The sequence below is a fragment of the Lepisma saccharinum genome, chromosome 18 (assembly GCF_977018435.1).
Source record: "Lepisma saccharinum chromosome 18, izLepSacc3.1, whole genome shotgun sequence".
In the NCBI taxonomy this organism is placed as follows: Eukaryota; Metazoa; Arthropoda; class Insecta; order Zygentoma; family Lepismatidae; genus Lepisma; species Lepisma saccharinum.
Window position 1 is genome coordinate 63,000,060 of NC_139246.1, and position 14,955 is coordinate 63,015,014.

Consider the following 14,955-nt stretch of genomic DNA (forward strand, 5'->3'; position numbering starts at 1 on the left):
AATGTATCTGTATATGCTAATGATGGTTTATGAAATCATTTCTGTTGTAAATATCAAATAATTTTCTTTGGCGGAAATGAGACAAAATTTGGTTTTCCTGATTTGTGACAGTTGATATTACTAAACTTATTTTTACTTTCATAATATCATTTGAAAAGAAATTCACGAGGATTCATTACTTTTAATGTAACAGTTTTATTAAAATGCATGTATTCCCAGCACGAAATGTGGAAAATCAAGCAAGGAGAGAGAGGAATGTAAGTGTGCCTTTCTTTATTGCACTCTGGTCACGTCTTGGGTCAGGTGTATAGAGAATTGAACAAAGTTCGGTTATGTATATTGTAATTTCCTATTGATTCCATCACAGAGCTCTCACGACCTTCCACTAGGAACTCACTTTCCGAAAACATTCATGCAACTTCGTATCAGTTTCTTATTGTTCATCCAAAAAGTATAAAACCTGAATTACCGGAATCATTTATATACCAACAATTTTGTATGAAATATTGTCAATGATTTTATGATGAAGAGTTACTTTGCAACTACCCAAACATCATTTTGTTTCTTAATGGTTGTAACTTAGAGTTCTATTTGTCAAATGCTATGTATTCATTAGTCTTTGTTTCTAGATAAATAAACGTAGAATCATGCTATCGTAATTTTCGTAAGCTAGTAGAATCAAGTAAACAGACTGTCAGTGTACAGAATCGATATCTTGTTGTAGTTATGAAACGATCCCGTGTCCGTAATGCGCAGTATTTGTTCTTTTAATTGCTTTTCTTGATTCTTGTAACGATTCAATTTTCTTTTTCAAAAACATAAATTAGTTGTAAAAGCTCGAAGTTTACTTCATCATTTCACACTGTTACTAAAAAAGGAAACTTGATTCAGCAACCACTGTGTGTAGAGGTTCTTAAACATATGCAACCCACAGTACTTTCCGGATGTTTCGGTTGCAGAAACAAAGTTCTTGGATGTTCTCGCCGTAACCGCTGTTGCATATATACTCGATTTATGTTACTGCCCTTGTGTGCCGCTTTTGTTATACAGTAGAGACCGTTTTGCACCGTTCATTTGAACTACCAGGCAATTCATAGCGATCATTCCTGCAACATGTGTACTGACAACTTAACATTTTATAATTGCAGGTCATATTTATACTTTCAGCATTCTTCTAACTAGATTTTTATCTTCATTATGGTATTTTATGATAATGTTGAAACACTTGTTGGACGTTGAAAGCTTCCTGATGGCTATTTTCAATTGAGATACTGCACTCTCGCGCGCACATTCTGTCAGGAATTAGAACCGGGTTAATTTTGGATTCTTCGTCACCATCGAATTGAAAGATAAAGGACATATCAATTATGAAGCTACGTACTCCGGTTGCATTTTGAAATCTCATAGTCCTGTATAGAAATGTTGTATTTTACAATGTTACCCAAACGGAAATCGTATTGTTACGGCTTAATATAACTCCAGGAGTATCCATGTGAAATATGAGTAGTGATGGGTCTTAAACCTCGACTGATGGACTTAAAAGTCAGGCTTCTTGACTAAACTTTATGACTTACTACAGTCCAACACCTTTTGATGACGCAAAAATCATGCACCAATGTCCCTATTTTAAAAAGAGGCCAGTAATTACACATCTTTATGTCGAGTACCCCGAAGATCTTATACAACAGAGGAGGGATATTATCCTAAATGAGCTTCTGAGGTTCGAAGGAGAGATAGTGGAGTTGAGTTGGTATTTTAAATCCACTTTATGCACAGTAAGGCTAATCGGGGCTGGACTTTCAGTTTAAAGTGAGATCCAAACCACTTGTGTGCCTCCACCGGGTGATCCCGGAACCCCTTGATTACAAGGCGACGACGTCGAAGCAGAGATATCCATGCTTCTCTTAGCAACAATACTCAGTTCCCAACGAGGTGTTCAAAAAGTAGGCGCTCCGACATTCAAACGGAAGTTATATGTTTGCTTACAGAAATGATCTAACCTAACGAGTAATCTGCTGGCGCCTAAAATAGCTCTTTCTCAGTACAGTGTGATGCAGAAATAAACCGTCGAACAGAGTTTGCTTATTTTTCCGCCCAGGAAAATGAAAACCGTGCGTGAATGCTAAACTGCCAATAGTTATATCGCCAGAATAGTTCAACAAAGGAGGGAGAGGTGTGTAGGTGAACAAAATAGCTGTAATTTTGCTTTTCCACAGTCACTGCAAACAAGAGGTAGTAGGATATTTTCGGAAAAAATCGCCCTGTGTACATTACACTTCACATAAAGTTCCACTTTATCTGAACAGGAGTGTAGGTTTGCCTTCATGCAGTGCACAGTGTGTGACTTTACTTTTTCTAGAAAAGGTGAACAGAAACATTCACGTTCAGGAGGTTACGAGCTATCGTACCTAGAGTTCTTTTTTTTCTTTTGCGAGCAGTAGGAAGAGGAAGGTTTGATTTGAAAATGTAAACTATAAATTCGTTCCCTAAAATACCGGCCCTCGTGGTGGAGTAGTTAGCACATCGCTCTCGACGCCAGGGATAACGGATTCGAATGCCGGCAAGGGTATGGATGTGTGCGAGTGTCCATTCATCACTCATCCTCATCTTCCCAAATTAGCCAAAAGTGACACAAAAAGCTAAGTAAAATAAAGCAAATCAATCAATCAATCGTACCCTAAAGGAGGTAAGCTAGGCTCCCGGCACATTTCATGGCATGTTTTGTAGAATTAACGACCGTATTACCTAATACATTCGTCTAATTTTCCCGATAAAGTCAAATTGATCGATTTCTCTTAAGTATCTTAAAATAAAGGTGTTCTCGACACCAAAGTGAGCCTATCGGGCCAATATGGCGCCGTAGTGATACAGAACAAATATTAGTAAGTTTCTTACTTGCTGACCGTTCGCCGAAGTTTAAAGTCATTCACATCTCACATAATTTATTTATGCCGGCAACTTTAGAAAGACCATTACTTACGTTTCTTGTACAGAGGGGCCTTGATATGTACGTGTTTTGTATATTATTTGGAAATTCCACTTTCAGGAAAACCATTCGCAAATTTCACACCGTATATTTTCAAAATTTAAATCGTGGAATAATACATGAGCTTATTCATGACTGCGTTTTATCTCCTGCCCGGCACAATGTCTACACATTCCCTTCGTAATTCCACACTTTGCTACGGAGGTGTACGACCGTTTACAATTTACGCGAATCTTTGTTGTGATGAAGGCTCGTGCACACTTACAAGCGCAAACTAGTTTTTCAAAACTCAACTACTTTTCTGTTTCATCCTGGTGGTTTTTTTCGTGTCCCTAGCTATGCATTTTTTTTTTCTCTTCGTTCGTTTCCAGCGCTCTATATTTCATGGTGAATGGCTCTTGTCTGTAGTGGTTTTCCGTTGTTCGCCTATCGACTAGCAGTCTTAAATTACATTTTTTTTCAGTCAATTAAACGTCATCAACAGCCACTATTCAACCGTTAGGAATTGCTTCCGCCACTTCATTTCCTGGAGATAACCTCCTTGCTTCGACATCGTTTGTTGTTGGGGAAAGCCGCACAAAACCGCCGCTGCTCTCGGAATTTCACGGCGCGGAGACAGCGTTCCCGTTTTCGGTCCCCGGGCGAGAATTACGCACATGCATGCTAATTGCTCTCTTGTTGTGTGCGTGTTTTACGCGCTGTTTTCGCGAGAATACGTTCGTTAAACTTCTTAAGCGGCTCCCTTTATTATTGCGACGTGACACCTTTTGTTTCGGGAAGTACGTGCCTCCTGCCATTCCTTAGGACATTTTTGAGGCCACTGCGCTTTACAACTCCAGATAATTTTGCTCTACAGTCACTTTATAGAGTATTTTCTGTTTACAAGCTGAACCGAGCATTCATATTCCCTCACGGGCCGAGAAGCGTTTGTCCTTATATATTACTGTCTTCTGAAGGCTGGTTTACACGAATCCCACTGCTTCGTATTGTTTTATTATTATTATTTTTTTAAAAAATGCTCTTTCGCCAACCAGACAATTACTTGTCTGCACGGAAACGATGAAAAGTATGTTGTGAAACATAAGGAATTTTGGTATTGTCTGATCTCCTGATTCTACTCCTTCTAAGAGACTATCCATCTCCGGCAAGGAGACACATTAGTTTCCTTTAATTGTACAGTCCAAAGAGTCACGCAACCGAGATTTTGAACGTATGTAGCTTTTGTACAAAACGCGATAGAGGCATGAACCTTACACTGAATATTAACTTTGTCTACGTAGATGTTTTTTAAACATTAAACAAGAAAATGATACTTTACATGAACGTTCAGCAAAGAGTTACTAAGCTGAAGAAAGGTTTTGTACGGAATAAGTAGAAACATGAATAAAATACACTATGGAGTCGCAATATTATTTTGTGTGTGTAACGTCCCCGGCTGTCAGCCTGGTTTGTACGTTTTTAAGTTATCAAGGTTGTATTTTCATTAGTTGATTTTGTAATGGCACTTCTGATCTGTATGTTAATTAATACCCTAAATTGGTAACTTTGGCTGTATTCAATATAACTTAAGCACCGAGTTCATATGTATGCCACTAGAGGCGCCTCGGTAGTAGTTATTACTGTGCGCAGCTGGTCAGCGCAACCATAGTAAATCTAAATCAAACCGTGATCACGATGAAGATATAATTCACACAAACGTCCCTGAATTACTTCACATAATCAAATATCTACCCAACTTCAAGGCACCGGGACCAGACGGGATCCAAAACGTGCTCTTCAAGCACATCTCAATTAACATGGTGCAAGCCATTGCCGCGCTGTTTAACTCGTGCACCAAACTCGCATACTTTCCAGAAAACTGGAAAATAGCCAAGATCATCTGTCTCCCCAAACCGGGTAAAGACAAAACGTTTCCACAAAACTACAGACCGATCAGTCTACTCAACAACCTCGGAAAAATATTCGAACGAGTAGTAATGAAGAGACTGCAATTCATAACGCAACAAAAGCAATTGCTACCGACAGAGCAATTTGGCTTCAGACAAAAACACTGCACGGTGCACCAGCTCACACGCGTTATAGAACACGTCACTGAGCACTATAACAAAAAAAAGGATACAGGAATGGTGCTACTAGATGTAGAAAAAGCATTTGACAGAGTATGGCACGAAGGCCTCATACACAAACTTATCAAATTAGGATTACCAGATAAGCTAATAAGATTGATAAAATCTTATATAAGCGGACGGAAATTTTTCGTATCAATTCTCCAGGAGAAATCGAACACAAGAAACATAGAAGCAGGAGTTCCGCAAGGGTCTATACTCAGCCCTCTGCTCTTCAACCTCTATATCTCGGATATCCCCCGTCACCATGAATCCCAAATAGCGGTCTACGCCGATGACGTGGCTATCTACCAATCTTCATGGAGACGTCTCAGAATAGTCAGAATTCTAGAAACTTACCTAGAATCACTCCAAACATACTATAACCGATGGAAGATAAAGATCAACGCCCATAAAACGGAAGCGATCATCTTCACTAAGAAAAGACAACCCCTCCCACCAGAAATCACCTTGGAAGGGGTCAACATACCCTGGCAAGAACAAGTTAGATATCTTGGAGTCACTCTTGACTCCAAGCTTAGCTTCTCCCAGCACACTAAAATAGTACTCGACAGAGCAAGAGTCCGCTTCCATCAAATTAAGTCACTGATATACTCGGCCAGCCCGTTAGTACTATCACACAAGCTCTTGCTTTACAAACTTATGATAAGGCCAATCCTAATGTACGGATCACCCGCTTGGTTCTGTGGGAACAAAGGCAATATAGTCCTCCTACAGAAATACCAAAACAGGATGCTCAGATACATCCTGAACCTACCCTGGAGCACCAGAATGACTCCAATCCACATTATGCACAAGCTTCCAAAAATAGAAGCTTTCAACGAAAAAATCATGACCAAACTCTACAAAAAGAAAAATCAAATAGACAACGAACTGATCAGGAATCTAGGCACGTACCCGCGAACGCGCTACAAGCACAAGAGACCTCTGAGCGTTCTATGGAATTACCCCCGATGACAATAAGCACCACTCCCGTTGTAGCAACGTAGAGGCACCGCAACAAGTATGACCACAGACTTCAGTAGCTGCACAGGTGAAGTACACCTCTTCAAGGTCGATCTTAGTACTAAGCCGGTTTTTGAAGCCTTCAGCTGGGCCGGTGGAGGAACGTGAGTGCCTCATTTGTGCACTCGCGAATTCGTCTACTGCGCAGCCTCTGAAGTCAACAACGGCAAAAGTGGTGCCAATTGAAACAACCAAGGGGCTCCGCCACAATTGGTTTGAGTTGGTGTTTTAAGTCCACTTTATGCACAGTAAGGCTAATCGGGACTGGACCTACGGTTTAAAGTGGGATCCAGGCTCCGCCACAAGTACGACCAAAGAATTCAGTAGCCGCACAGGTGAAAGTACGCCTCTTCAAGGTCGATCTTAGTACTAAGCCGGTTTTTGAAGCCTTCAGCTGGGCCGGTGGAGGAACGTGAGTGCCTCATTTGTGCACTCTCGAATTCGTCTACGGCGCAGCCCCCGGAAGCTCCAACAGCCACCGACCACCTCTAAAGGATACAAGAAACAGGAGTACCCACGCACCGTTAACTCTCCCCAAAGTTTGAGAGTCAGATGAACCCTCACACCCCAACATCAGAGAAGCGACGTGTGCATGAGTAGGTCCTACTAACACAAGACTTGACGGCTACTCGTAGCCAAAAACACCTTACCTCCCACTTCCCGATCCTGCCTGCCGCATCACGGCTCCATTAAGGATAGTAACCAATAGGATGTGTGTTTTTTACCCCCCTTCAACGTGGTTTTTTTTCGCACATCAGAATCTAGACGAAGCTTGCATACTAGACGCAGCCGAGGTTTTACAAGTTTACTTGGTTTTACCCTCGGGAGCTTCCCTTCTCTTTGTTCTCTTCTTAGCATGTAGTTTTTTTCACCATCTTTCAATTTTCGCCGCCTGGTAAAAATCTCTTCACAAGGTTGAAACCAGGTTTAAATAAATCCCGATGTCATGTAGGTAGTTAGCATACTAGTGCATGCCAAGCATGAATGGAGGCTTCCCCAAGGGAGAAATCCGGCTTGACTGGATCTATTCTGAGGGGAAGACTACGCCTAGGTAAAAGACCGAATATGGGACTATGATGTGCTCAAGAGTGCATCAACGTTCCACGTGAGGTCTCCGCCTTTTGGTGTAGTCGCCAGTTGACTCAGGTCGGGCGCCACTCACCCCCGCGAGCCCTTTGGGGGCGGGGATTTTTCCTTTCTTTCTTTCTTTTTTTTTTTCTTTTTTCTTAGTATCAGTTGGTTCGTGGACACTGACTGGAGCACATCGAGGGCTGGCTCCTCAGCTTAAGCTGAGAGATTCATCTCCAGCCCTAACAGCCTGGTCTGAACCCGGTTGAGACTGAGGAGAGGTATCCGAACCTTGGTTCGACCCCAGCCTCGTGCTGAGGAACAAGGTACCCGAGCCTTAGTTGGCTCGTCCCCAAGTCTATAACTGAGCGGTAGGTAAACGAACCAGTTTCGATCCCGGCTTCGTGCTGTGAGGAGGTACTCTTGTCATACCGACTGGTTCGACCCCCGGTGTTGTCACCGCGTACCGTGGGAAGGCACCCGCACGTATGTTCGTACTGAATGTAAAAGTGCCAGAACGTTTCACTTTTGGTATATATATCCCCCACTCCTCGCTCTGGGAGAGATAAAGTGTTTAACGAGGACCATGACTATAACCAGGATAAGCAAATGTTAGTATCAATGTCATTGGCACCTGATTAAAAGTTAGTAGCGCCAAAGTAGGGAAACTTTAGAATTAATAAGGGGCAAATTTTAATAATATTAAGTTGTTTAAGAATTGTTATTTATTTTGGTTTATGCAAAATTTCTCATTCTGCCATTGTAAATGAGTGTAGATTTATGCAAAGGGATTTTTATTGTAAATTGGACTTTGTAAATTATGATAATTGTAAGCAAGTTTTGACTAAAGCATGTTCAAAGAGCCTTTATTTAAATAAATAGTTATGCAATGTTTCATAATCGAGTTTCCCATATTTTCACCCAGCAAGCCCTCAGTGTATAAGAGCTCTCATACTCCCGACAGATGTGAGTAGCAATGATGGGTAATGCACCGTTCCCTGCACCAGGTTGCCGTTCGCCTCGCTTTTTTCGAACGTTGCATGTGTATCGATGGTCTCTGTGGGTATTTATCGAAATACAAAAAGAACGATAAATATTTACGCATCTTATGCATTACAAACCATTTATGGGGTTAATTGTGACATGTTAATTAGAGAAGCTTACATACATAGCCTATATATTACGAGCTATACTGCCAACATGGTCGTGTCAAAGGGAAGTACCAGTGTGACCGACATCTGGCTATTTTATTCAACCAGTGCGAAGATAAAAGAAAAAAGTTTAGATTTATCGTACAAGAAGATAGGTAGGGTAGTTTTTTGTAGTCCTTAGAGGAACAGCAGGCTATAAGCGCTGAAAAGCGGGGAGGCTGAAGATAGGGACTTTGAGAGAAGGCGCCTCTGAAATTTGTGGTTGATGAACATTACTTTAAGTGAAGGACTAACTTTACTACCTTGCCCAAAAGTTAATTAAAGGGGCTGGAAGCCGACCTACCTTCCCCTAGAACCTTGGGAGTGGCGCAGGTAGCGATTGCTCAGAGCCTCATTTAATTTTTTTCACATTGTAATAAATATTTCACACAGTTGGGATAAAATGAAGCAAATTCAGAAGTAATGCACAATATACATGTAACATGGAGGCGGGAGGAAAACCTCCAGTCAACCAGTGTCTCCCCGTACAACCCCCCCCCCCCCCGCCTCAGGGTACAAAAACATTACAGAAAGAAAAACTCTCTTTTATCCCAAACAGCCATTTTTGTAAAGTGCCGTAAAGGCATTAGTCAGAAGACACAGCCATGAAAATTTTAAAAAGCGACAAACACAAGAATGAAAAGTGTTCCAAAAACCGCCCAGTGGTCCAGTGTAATTGTACTAACGCTAGATTCCTTCACAACCTCCGTATATTGAAGGAACTACTGCATCCGGTTAACGGATGTACAAATTAAAATTTATAGAGGCAGTAAAATATTTACAATGATATTAATGCAGTATACCAGTGAATGCTGCCTTGCCAACATACAGTGTCGTGGTATATGAATTCTAGCGTGTAAAGCCCTACGATCGTCGCGGTTACCTTACAGTAATATAAAAACCACGTTAGATAATAACTAAAATACAATGTGTCATTCTTCTTACATATTACTCCATAAGATAGATAAGTGAAGAGTTGTTCGAAAGCTCACGGGTTGAGTTTCGGAAATTTTGAAGGAGTTTTATATTCCGATACGACTGTACCTCAATTTAAAATTATGATGAACTACCACCATAATTTCTATGCGTATATTAAAGTGATCATAATTCAGAGTGGACCGATTTCACAGGATTATTTTTGAGTGTTCTTCTATAAGGAAGTTTCCTTCCTCTCATTATGTGCTGCTGAATCGCGAACTGCTGACGTCAGAACGTTTTCGATTCTCTCCTGTCGCGGCGGTTTAATAAACGCAGCTGCAAAGCGAGGAAGCTTGAACGGTCTGACGTTGTGTTTTGTTGGTTTCGAAATTCTCGCGAGAAACTGACAACTTCGCTAAGATTTGTCAACGGCAGGAATTATTCGAGCGTCTTCCCGAAGCTGTCAGTTACCGAACATGAAATTCTCAATGTCTTGTTCCAGTTTATGTCGATACAGCAAAATTAACAGCATTAAGTAAAAGTTCTCCAGCACAAATGCATAAATTTGGGTTAACAGCCACGTAAGTTTTGGAGAAGATTCTAAATTTTCGATGGGAGAGAAACCAACACACTTTGAAACTTCGGAATCTTCTCCAGCTCTCTTTGACATTATTCGCCAGTCTCTGCATAAGCATTTAATATTTCTGACCTGATAAAAGCACATTTTTAAAATTGCTAGTAATCGTGTAGGTGGTAGGTATTAGAACTGTTGATACTGATACTCGGAGATACGATAACTTAATTGTTCCACCAGTTCACGCTCCAACTTTCCAATCTGAATTTAATATTATTGTTATTTCGTATTTACAATTGCATCAGATATTTATTTAGGTCGGTAGAGTGAAAGGTGTTCGGTTTTTCCAACGAGGGCCAGATTTAGTCCTAAGCCCAGTGAGCCCCGATATGATCCCGACACACCCGGGGGAGGCACGGTGCACAGTGTTTCGGATCCCACTTTATACTGTAGGTTCAGTCCCAATTAGCCTGTCCTTGCATAAAGTGGACTTGAAAGAACAATTCAACTGATCCGGACGCTTTCTTTGTTTAAACTATTTTCGTGAAAAGTTTAAACGGCGATGAGATTTACGTTATGTCGTAAATATTTCGTTTTTGCCCTTGGAAGAATTGATCATGGCGTCCAAGACTTTTCACTAGGTACTATTTGTATGTGTACCAATAATACGTTTTTGACGAAAATCATTTCATGAAACCAGTTTTTCAATTCTTGTTCTCGAAACCGTTTTTCGTTCCACGTTAACAATAAGCTACAGACCATGCTATTGCAACCAATTAGAAACGGAATAAGAGCTACGAATTTTGGGGACCTAAAAATGCGATTTGGAAGGGATTCAGGAACTGGAAAAAATGCTGATACTTTTGTAAACCTCATTAAAAATATTGGCTGAACAAGACTTCTGAGTTTCTCGTCCTAATGATTCGGTGCATTTCGACTGTGCTGTCCCCCTTTCCTTCCATCCTATCAGTCACAATAAAGCAACGGCACGCTACGCTAATTATTTAAAATGAACTCCTGCGCTTTCTGTAGCCGCATCCAAGCAACCCACAATACATCCACAGACCCCTTCATGTAGGACTGCCTTGACGGGGCGAGGGGGCTTAGTAGGGAGGTCAATTTCATCTCATCATTTCACCCATTCTTCATATCCATATCTCACGTTTTTCACCATTCCATCACGTCATTCATCTCCATATCTTTGACCTCCCTATAACTAAGGGTCCTGCTAGAGGAGACAACCTCGATAAAAAAACCCTATCCCAAGGTGTGAGTTGCACGTGCCGATGGGACAGTGTTGGCTGCAGGGGTAGGTGCAGTCGCGAACGTGGCCTCGGGGATTTCGGTTTGGTCCTCGAGTAGCCTCCATTTTTGGGGGTAGGCCTTCCTCGGCATAGAGGGCATGTCGAGGCGACAATTTATGGACCCTCCACTTAAAATCATTTTTGTATATGGGTACAAAAAACAACTCAAACGGGGGGAAACCCCCAAAACGAGCGCGGCCTTCGAGCCCGCTTCAATTATCGGAAAAGACAAGTAACGTGCCACGTTATCTTGTGATTAGTATTGTGCAGAAGACCGACAGTACCGATGAATCTGCTACAACAAAGAAACATAGAGCTGCTACATTAAAGGACTTGTCACCGTTCCTGATCAAGAAACAGCTAGACTACGCCGCTGGTTCAGACGTACCAGAAATAAAAAAGCTAAGAAACGGGAGTCTACTTATCCAGACCAGCACAGATCGCCAGACCAACAACCTGTTAAAGTTAAGATCTTTGGGCAACTTCCCTGTTAATGTTGAACCACATCGTCAACTTAACAGTAGTAAAGGTGTGATTCGCCACTGGGATCTGCTAAACGCTGAGGAGGAAGAGATCCTTGAAGCACTCTCAGACCAACATGTCACCGCAGTGCAGCGAATAAAGACTCGAAAATCCGGAGAACTTCTACCAACTGCTTCAATTATACTGACCTTTGGAACGACCACTCTCCCAGATAGGGTACGGGCTGGATATTTGAGACTCAAAGTCCGGCCGTACATCCCTAACCCGATGCGATGTTTCAAATGCCAGCACTTTGGGCACACACAACCTTCCTGCAAGGCCACTACCGCCCTTTGTGGTAAGTGTAGTCTGCCTGATCATGGGACCGAACCTTGTTCTTCTGGTCCCAAATGCATTAATTGCAAAGGCGAGCACCCAGTCTGGCATCGTGACTGCCCCTCTTTCCAACAAGAGAAGAAAATCAGAGAGTTGGTCGTTGTAGAGAAAATCTCCGCTGGAGAAGCCAAACAACGTCTCCGGGAAAGTATACGCACCACTTTACCTGTGCCATTCGCTGCAGTTGCTGCAGCTTCTCTTACCCGCCGCAGTGTGGGTGTACAAACCCACGACGTGTCCACTCAAACTACAACGCTTCCCGTAGAGGCTCGCCCTGCTTCGAGGAAACCAGCAACCACGCCTCGCTCCACAGAAAAGAAGATCAAGCAGGTACACAGAAAAGAATACTTTCTCAAATCCAGTAGCTCTCCAGTCAGGGCGGCATCGACCACCCTGAAACTTAAAGCGCAGCTGAAAGCTGCCCGACGGGCGCTGAAGGCACCCGCCCCCACTCCCCCTTCATCCCCTTCGCCCTCTGTGTCCTTACCCGAGGACATGATACAGGACGAAGCCGCGGATGAAGACTTTATCAAGGTGACAGGGCCTAGAAATAAAGTACGCCTTAAGAGGTAACAACCATACCTCCAGCTATGGCTTATTGTCTCCAATGGAACCTTAACGGTTTCCGTACACATCTCGAGGAACTGCAAATTTTAATATCTGAATTTGACCCTGCCATCATATGTCTCCAAGAGACACATTTTCGTCCAAATGAATCGATGATTCTAAACGGATACACGCTTTACCGCACCGACAAGCTTCCTGAGGGTCGTCGTGCACACGGTGGTGTTGCAATAGGTGTTCGAGATAACATCCACTCAACACCAATCTTTCTCACCACCCACCTCCAAGCTGTCGCCGTGCGGGTACATCTACCACAGCCAATATCCGTTTGCAGTGTCTACATCACAAGGGAGGAGCGATTCTCTCTTGAGGACCTGCTTTCTATATTCGAGCAACTTACGTCTCCTGTAGTTCTTTTGGGCGATTTTAATTCCTACCATCATTTGTGGGGCTCCGTTCGTACAGAGCCCCGGGGTCAAATTGTAGATCAATTCCGTGAGGCATCAGGTTTAACGTTGCTGAATGATGGGACTCCCACATATTTCAGTCCTTCCCCAGGCACATACTCTGCGTTGGACTTGTCCTTCTGCAGTCCCAGCCTTGCTCCTACCACATCTTGGAGCGTTCACCCTGATCTCTGTGGGAGTGATCACTTCTAACTTTCGAACATCTTCAGCACTTACGTGAACAACACCCTCACTGGCATCTCAGTCGGGCCGACTGGGGTGCCTTCGAGCGTGCAGTGGACCTTGAACTCGATCTAGCGTCGACTTTGCCAGCCATCGACGCCTTAGATATATTTGTGTCAAGAGTGCATGATGCTGCACGCACCTCCATTCCACATCCCAGTGGACCTGCGAGGCGACGCCCAGTCCCCTGGTGGACTGCGGAGATCAGTGCAGCCATCAAGGACCGCAATCATGCCCTTGATCGATTCAATAGCAACCACACTGCCGCAAACCTCGAGCAGTTCCGCATAAAGCGTGCCCGTGCCCGTCGGCTTATTCGAGCCAGTAAGAAGGCGTGCTGGGTCCAATACGTGTCTTCTCTGACGAAGCAGGCTTCGTCGAAAGCCGTTTGGACCAAAGTACGTCGCATCCAGGGGGGTGCATCTACTCCTCTGAGCGCTCTGGAGCACGATGGGACGTTGTACACTGATTCCGGAGACATAGCTAATATCTTGGCCACGCAGTTTTCTGATGCGTCTAGCTCTGAAAATTATGAACCACGTTTCCGCCGTGAGAAGGACCGTCAGGAACGACGCCCTCTAATTTTTCGAAGTCATAACACCAAGCCATACAACTCTCCATTCACTGAACGGGAGTTCGATCAGGCGCTTCGAGATTCTAAGAATACAGCTCCTGGAGTGGACAAGATCCACTATGAGATGCTTCGTCATCTACCCATTGGAGCCAAACATTTCCTTTTGGCGGTATTCAACAGGCTTTGGTTGGAGGACTCTTTCCCCACTTCCTGGAAAGAAGCTATTATTGTTCCCATCCTGAAACCAGGTAAACAACGCACCGCAGCCTCGAGTTATAGGCCTATTGCCTTAACTAGCTGTGTGTGCAAGTTGATGGAACGCACGATCAACAAGCGTCTCACCTGGTTTTTGGAGGAAAACTCATTGATAAGTAATTTTCAATGTGGTTTTCGCTCCAACCGTTCCACACTGGACCATCTGGTTCAGCTGGAAACACATATTCAGGATGCATTCTTCAACAAGGAACATTTAGTTGCAGTTTTCTTTGACCTCCAAAAGGCATATGACACAACGTGGCGCTTTGGCATCCTAAAGCAGCTCCATTCTTGGGGCGTGCGTGGCCATATGGCGTACTTTATTGAAAATTTTTTATCAGATCGCTTTTTCCGCGTACGTGTTGGGAACTCCTTTTCGGATCTTCACCAACAAGAGAACGGTGTCCCGCAGGGCAGCGTACTTAGTGTGACTCTTTTTGCCATAGCAGTAAACAGTGTTATGGCAAATATTCTTTCCCCAGTACATGGCCTCCTCTATGTCGACGACCTCACGATCTTTTGTCGCTCACGGAATCTCGCGTCAGCTTCTCGTCAACTCCAACTGACGATAAACCGTTTGGTTGAGTGGTCCTCCCAATCAGGTTTCACCTTCTCATCCGAGAAATCCGTGTGTGTTCACTTTTGTCGTCAGCGTACATGTCATTTAGATCCTGACCTGTACATGGGGAAGTCTCCCCTGTGCTTCGTGAATGAGGTCCGCTTCCTGGGCCTCATTTTCGATAAGAAATTAACATGGCTACCTCATCTTCGCCAGTTAAAGTTCTCTTGTCTTCGAGTTCTCAACCTTTTACGCGTTTTATCTCATACTTCTTGGGGTGCTGAT

At 43.2% G+C, this 14,955-nt stretch overlaps 1 protein-coding gene across 1 annotated transcript in view; it reads left to right on the forward strand.

Annotated features, from left to right (window-relative positions):
* LOC146002607 (midasin) overlaps positions 1 to 14,955 on the forward strand; it is a 586,494-nt gene that overhangs the window by 301,857 nt on the left and 269,682 nt on the right. The window lies entirely within an intron of this gene.